This window comes from Monomorium pharaonis, chromosome 5, assembly GCF_013373865.1.
Source record: "Monomorium pharaonis isolate MP-MQ-018 chromosome 5, ASM1337386v2, whole genome shotgun sequence".
In the NCBI taxonomy this organism is placed as follows: domain Eukaryota; kingdom Metazoa; phylum Arthropoda; class Insecta; order Hymenoptera; family Formicidae; genus Monomorium; species Monomorium pharaonis.
The window spans coordinates 29,329,002-29,336,106 of NC_050471.1; positions in this window are offsets into that span (position 1 = coordinate 29,329,002).

Consider the following 7,105-nt stretch of genomic DNA (forward strand, 5'->3'; position numbering starts at 1 on the left):
AAATCCTGAAAAAAAACTAAAAAATTCTGACAAATTTTTTCACTAGGGTATATTACGATATCTCAGGAAATCTTTTGGACATCCTCTGGATATCGTTTGAGATATTTACAGGATGTCAAATCGGTGGACATTTGTACATCCCTTGGATATCCGTTGGATATCTCAGATGGTCCATGGATGTCTAACGATATTGCGTATCCCAAAATGACATCCCAGGAACATCTCTAGGATAAAGTGCTGTGTGGGATTCTTCTTGGAATGGAATACGTTGGATTTGATGTCAACGGTCAACGAGTAATGGGAATTAATGATACTGAGTAAATAATGTTTTAAAAACTAGTTATATTTTTTGATATAGAAAAATAAAAACTAATTTGAAATAATTTTTTTTAGTTGTATAATAAACGTTGTAAAAAAATAAAGATTTAGGTTGAAAAGTACCGGACGCATAGACATTTGAAGAGCTGCGACGATTCCATGCATTTATAGTACAATTTACTTCGCCTTATTCATTTATGGAAAAATGAGAAAAGGCGATAAAGTACTTATACATTCTGGTACTGGCGGCATTGGACAGACAGCTATTCATCTCGCTCTCAAAGAAGGATGCGAAGTGTTCACGAAGTGTACTGTAAGCACGAGCGGGAAACGAAATTTTATTAAAAAAGTGTTTCCTACAATTTTGGATGAATATATTGGAAATTCTCAAGATACCAACTTTGAACAAATGATAATGCGACAAACGAATGGTCGTGGAGTTGATATCGTGTTAAATTTATTGGCGGAAAAAAAGCTAATTGCTTCTGTTCGTTATTTAGCTTAAAATGGTCGTTTTTTGGAGATCAGTAAATTTGATATGGTGTCTAACAATCTTCTCTGCATTTCTGAATTTCAGAAAGGTATTAGCTTTTATGGAATTTTACTCGATAATGTATTTATTGATGATTATAAGTATAAATCTGTATTATCTAAAATGAAAAACAATGGTCTTAAGAATGGAACGATCAAATCTATTCAAAAAAATTTTTCTGAAAATAAATATTGAATAATCTTTTAGGTACATGGCAAGTGGAAAATACAAGGAAAATATATGTTTGTAATTATTAATAACATAGAAATTCATTTTTCTATTATTGTGTTACATAGAAATATTTTATACATAATATATATTTTTTTTTAATACATGAATATATTTAATATAGAATATTATAAATATTCGAGAAAGAAATAAACCTTAAGATGAGCCTATTATCAAAAATCTTCGCTATTATTTTCTCAGAAATAAAAGTTATATTATATTAGGTGGTTTGGGTGGATTTGATTTGGAGTTAACAGACTGGCTAATATTTCGTGGTGCTAGAAATATAGTATTGGTTTCACGAAATGGAATACAAAACGGTTACCAACGCATGAAGATTCGACTATGGGAATCGTACGGTGTAAATGTACTAATCATCAAGAGTATCGATGTTGGTGATTCCAAGGATTGCGAATATTTCTTGCGAACTGCGGAAAATACAACACATGTGGACACAATATTTAACCTCGCTGTGGTGCTAGAAGATAGCGTTCTAAAGAATTAAACAGCAGAGACATTTGCAGAATCTTTTCCATTTCCCAATTTTACTTCTATAATATGATTATAATGATAACCAAAGAACAAGGGGATAGTTGAGGGTTAGTAGATCTGGTTCCGGAGAGTTAACAGGGAAGGGTGACGGGGCAGGACTTAGTGGGAGGTCGTTTGGATTGGAAGTAGATAAGATTCGAGAAGCACTAAGTTCTTCAAAGTTGGGAAGAACAGGAAGAAAGGACTCGATTAGAATTTTCAGTTGTTGGAAATAAGAGGGAATTATTTATAAATAAGAGCGTGTCTTAAAGAATTAAGAACGGAAGGGAATAGATAAGTAAAAAGGAAGAAAAAGAAATTGTGGTCGTGGGACTTACTCATTACTGGTTCTCGAACAAATCTGTCTAAATCGAGTTTTCTTGACCGGAGCGATATTAAAGTTTATTCACGCACTGATTCTACATGATTGCATTCTATTATAACTACTGCTACGTATTGATTCTGTTATGTTACTATTCTGACTGCCATACTTCCAGCTACTCTTAATGATTGCGACTCTTAATGATTTGACTAACTCTTTGTGATTTGATTGGCTTTCTGTGATCTTGCTGACTCTGCCTCTCCTCTACTCTACAACTGACAACAGGGTACCACTGACTACCGACTACGCTGCTCTTCAGAATTTGGAATTTTTATACATAGGGCTTTACAGAGGCAGGATCGAGATATAGGTGAGACGAATAGCGCGAACTGGCTCCGACCCGCAGGAAGAAGCAAGAACTTGACAAGGTGCTCGCGATCTTTTGGATCACGGTTTTGTAATAATTGCTCTTGGAAAGGAAATTTGGATGTGGGTGGTTCCAAGATTCTAATTGGCGGGATTCTTTTCGGGACTGCATGAGAAGTAGTTCTTAAAGTTTGGATAGGTGGCTGGTTGGTTTTGGGCTAAATGTTTATTAGGATTGCCAACTATTGGCCCGTTTTTCCTTTTGTCCGCCCGAAAAATTAGTTCAAGTTCTAATAGGAGAGAGAGGGTTGGAATTTTCAGAAGTTCTTATATCTAAAAAGGGGAAGAAAGTTGGAATTTTATGTTTTCCAGTTACGCTGTTTTCCATGATTGACAGTCGTGTTTGGCTTCAAAGGGGGAGAAAACAATTTTATAGTTTCCAGACGTTTTCCAAAGTGGTCTAGTTTTCTTACAATAAAACATTAGTCGTGTTTTTTTATTGCTTTAGAAATCCAACGCGTCCTCATTTCATTCGGCTAGTCTAATTACATTTGGCGCTTATCGGTGGTCGTTAAAAATCTGTAAATGTTCTTAAACTGTCGAGAGCCGGCGACGCTGTGTAAATATTTAAATTTTTATTTCGACGGAACCTGACTCCCGCCGAATTTTAATGACTGTCTGGCTCTTTTTGATTATAAGAACCAAACACCCTCGTGGTGCGGAGTTTTTTGGCTCCGCGACGTCTCTACTGCAGATAAGTCTCAGAATGTTTCGCCTATCTTATTTATTTCTAAAAGGTCAGCGGATAATAAAAACGCGAAGTCTCCCAGACGTAATAATAATAAATAATGAGAAAACATATGTTTGACTTTCTTTGAGTCTTTTTTGTCATTGAGTTTAATCATACGCAGATGATTTGATATATTATGTATTAATGAATTACCTTTAAAATGCAATTTTCTTCACAAAAAGACATTATAAATTTTTTCAATAACATTGAAACGTATTACGTATTCAAATAAGGTTTCGTAAATAAGGATAGGCTAAAGACTTATAAAATGGCACGTGGAATTTTTAAATAAAATCAAATATGTTAAGATATTCAATAGTGACGTCATCAGATCATTCTTTGCTCTTCCGTTTTTGCATTGGTCTTTTACATATATATACAAATTTATTAGAACATATAAATAAGTAAAAATTTATAAAAAAGAATTATTGATCTACTAAAATAATGGCTTTCTACTTTATGACCCGTATTCCGAACGCGTTTCTATCCAAATAGCACGTAATATTACAGTAATATTATCTTAGTAATATTACGTGTTATGTGAGTAAAGATGTCAGCATGTTTTTTTTATTGTTATGTCCTTTTTTTACGTTTAAAATATATGATAAATAATGAGAAAACATATTTAATTTTTTTCTTTGAGTCTTTTTTAATTGTCATTGAATTTAATTATTGTAGATAATTTGGCATATAATGTATTAATGAGTTACCTTTGAAATGCAATTTTCTTCACAAAAGAATATGTACATTTTTAATAACATTGACACGTATTAGGTCAAATAAGATTTCCTAAATAAGAAAAGGTCAAAGAATAATAAAGTGACATGTAGAATTTTTAAATAAAATCAAATATGTTAAGATATTAAAGAGACACGGTAGTGGCTGGGAGGGAGGGAGGGAGGGAGGAGGGAGGGAGGGAGGGAGGTAGGGAGGGAGGGTGAGGAGGGAGGGAGGGAGGGAGGGAGGGAGGGAGAGAGAGAGAGAGAGTAGAGTATTAGATAGTCATGATATAGATATTATCTATATCTAGTAGAGATAGAGAGAGAGAGAGAGGAGAGAGAGATATATAGAGATAATAGATAGATACGCGGCGATCATGATGCTTGTTGAATTGATCTTTTATTAGCTTTCTCAGCTATTTTCAATACATATATATACAATTTTATGCTACATCATTAAAAACAAACTCTTTTAGCATTTGTTTAAACATTTCTAAACGATTACAATGTTTAACTTTGGGTGGTAATGCGTTATACATTAACACACCCTCATAAAATAAACTTTTTTGCGCGCTTCTTGTTTTTCGAAATTCAATAACAATATCCCCTGTCTGCCTAGTTTCGCGTTCTCCCTCTACTATTCTAAGTCTATTACTAAATTGCTCCGGCATCATATTATTTAAAATTTTAAAAATAAATTTTTTTATACAAAATTTTTTTTTAATAAATAGCATAGTTAAATAAAAATATTTATACTGTAAAACTTTTGTATGAAACATTTTTTTATATTTTATTTAATTTACGAGATATATCGAAAAACCGCAAAAATTGTCTCAACTTTGAAGGGTGGTTTCATCCCTTCAAACCGTTTTTGGGCACCAATTAAAAATTTCTAAATTTATGTATTCACCTCTACATTTATGCCAAGTTTCATTAAAATCAGAATTTATGGGTTCGCGAGGTTCTCTTGTCAGTCGAAAAAAAAGCGGTACACCTAAAATTTGTCAAAAAATCACTAAACTTCCAGCAACGATAACTACGCGAGTAATAAAGATAGGAAGGTTTCTAAAAAAATAAATTAAAGCTTCAAATGTCTACTTTAAGAATCAGTTTATTAAAATTTTGCGTAATAATTTTTTTCAAAATGGCGCATGACAAAGCGAGAGCATGCAAAATTGAAAAATATTGGTCCGAGTTTGCAATGATTCATGGCGTGAGGCAAGTGTTGCAACTTAATTGGATAAAAAGCATGCGATAGAACAGAGTTTCCTCTTCAAAATGCTTTTTTACTCGTCTCTAAACGATGATTTTTCGCAGAGATATGCGCATTTCAAATAAAAAATTGTCTTTTTATTCTGCTCCCTCCCTTCCCGGATTTTTTTTTAACCCTAACCCAAACATTTTAAATTTACTACTTGGCCACAATTACAAATCTAATGTCGCAAACCTTTGTGGTAAAGTACAAGCGTGAACGTAGTGTCGCTCTGTAAGCAGGGGGGAGAGGGGTAAACTTCGTTACACATGAAAAGTTGCAAACTCATCTGATATACTCCTATATTGAATAATTATATGTCGTAATTATGAAACTTTTTTTGTTAATAACTTTTTAACGAATCACGAGTGACGGCTAAAATCTTTTCAAGATTACTCAGGAGGGTGACCTTGACAACATATGTCAAGGCCAAAGTTATCGGGGGGGGGGACTCCCCTAATCGGTATGTTTACCTTCCCTTTTTACGTTTAAAATATATGATAAATAATGAGAAAACATATTTGTTTAATTTTTTTCTTTGAGTTTTTTAAATTGTTATAGAGTTTGATTATATGTAGGTAATTTAGCATATAATGTATGTATTAATGAGTTACCTTTGAAATGCAATTTTCTTCACAAAAGAATATGTAAATTTTTTAATAACATTGACACGCATTACGTCAAATAAGGTTTCGTAAATAAGGAAAGATCAAAGACTAATAAAATTGCATGTGGAATTTTTAAATAAAATCAAATATGTTAAGATATTCAATAGTGACTTCATTATTCTTTGCTCTTCCGTTTTCGCATAACTCGTTTATTCGTTATATATTTACCAATTTATTAGAACATAAAAATGTAATTATAAATTTATTAAAAATTATTGACTTAATAAAATAATGGTCTTGTACTAAATGACCCGTGTCAGAACACGTTTTTCAAGAGATTAGCGTGTTTTCTTGTCATATTATTCTTCTTTTACGTTTAATAAACGCAAAAAAATAGAATAATAAAAAAGTGCATCGACGTATTAGAAGCGCATTGTATATAGGTCTATATATATATATATATATATATATATATATATGTGTGTATATAATGTGTATGTAATATATCACCAAATAACGGCTCTCCATAAGATAGCAATAAACAGAAGAGCATTAAAAAAGTACTTATTTTATTTATTTCTAGTTGTGTTTATTCTTTAGCTGCGATTTAATTAAATGTTTTTTTTAGTTTTGAAAATTTATAGTTTTCAAAATATATTGTAAGTACTATAAATTTTTAATTTTGACAATGTATACTGCCTTTAAAATCCAGAGATAAACTTCATAAAAAATGAGTTTCAAATTTTGATGACTTACACAAAATTTACGGTTTAATGAGAATTAATTGCAATAACTGTATGAGTTTCAAATGTCAGATAGGTCGTCCAGAGAAAATAATTTATTATATAATTATAATAAAAAAAGAATCGGATTTTGTTAACAATTTTTACAATTTTACCATTTGAGCATTTTTTGAATAACTAATTTAAATTATTAAACTATACAAAATAACAAAAAAACTTTTTTTAACATTGGAAGTGATTTATCTCATGCTCTTCGATGTGATAGAGAAGATTCAATCTAGTGCACCATTTCAAAAATGTAAATTTATATTTTAACATAAAAATAATTGTTACAAATTATTAGCAGCATAGTAGTTATTTAACAGAAATATTAAAATTTTATGTTAAAAAAACCAAAATAGATCAATATTATTTTACAAAAATGTAGGTATATTCTTCTACTTGACTGATAATAATTTTTGGTAACATTAGCTTTTGTTATAACTATATCACAGTCATATTTACTGAGCTAATTAAATAAAACAAAATGGTGGTTTTTTACTTTCTTTTTTTTATAATAGATTATTTAAATTAAATTTGACATTTTAACAGACTTAATCAATTTAATTTTATTATTTTTTAATTGTATTATAAAAGCAACAATATTATTATACAATTAAATTAAAATGAAATAATTTTGAACATGTTGATAAATGT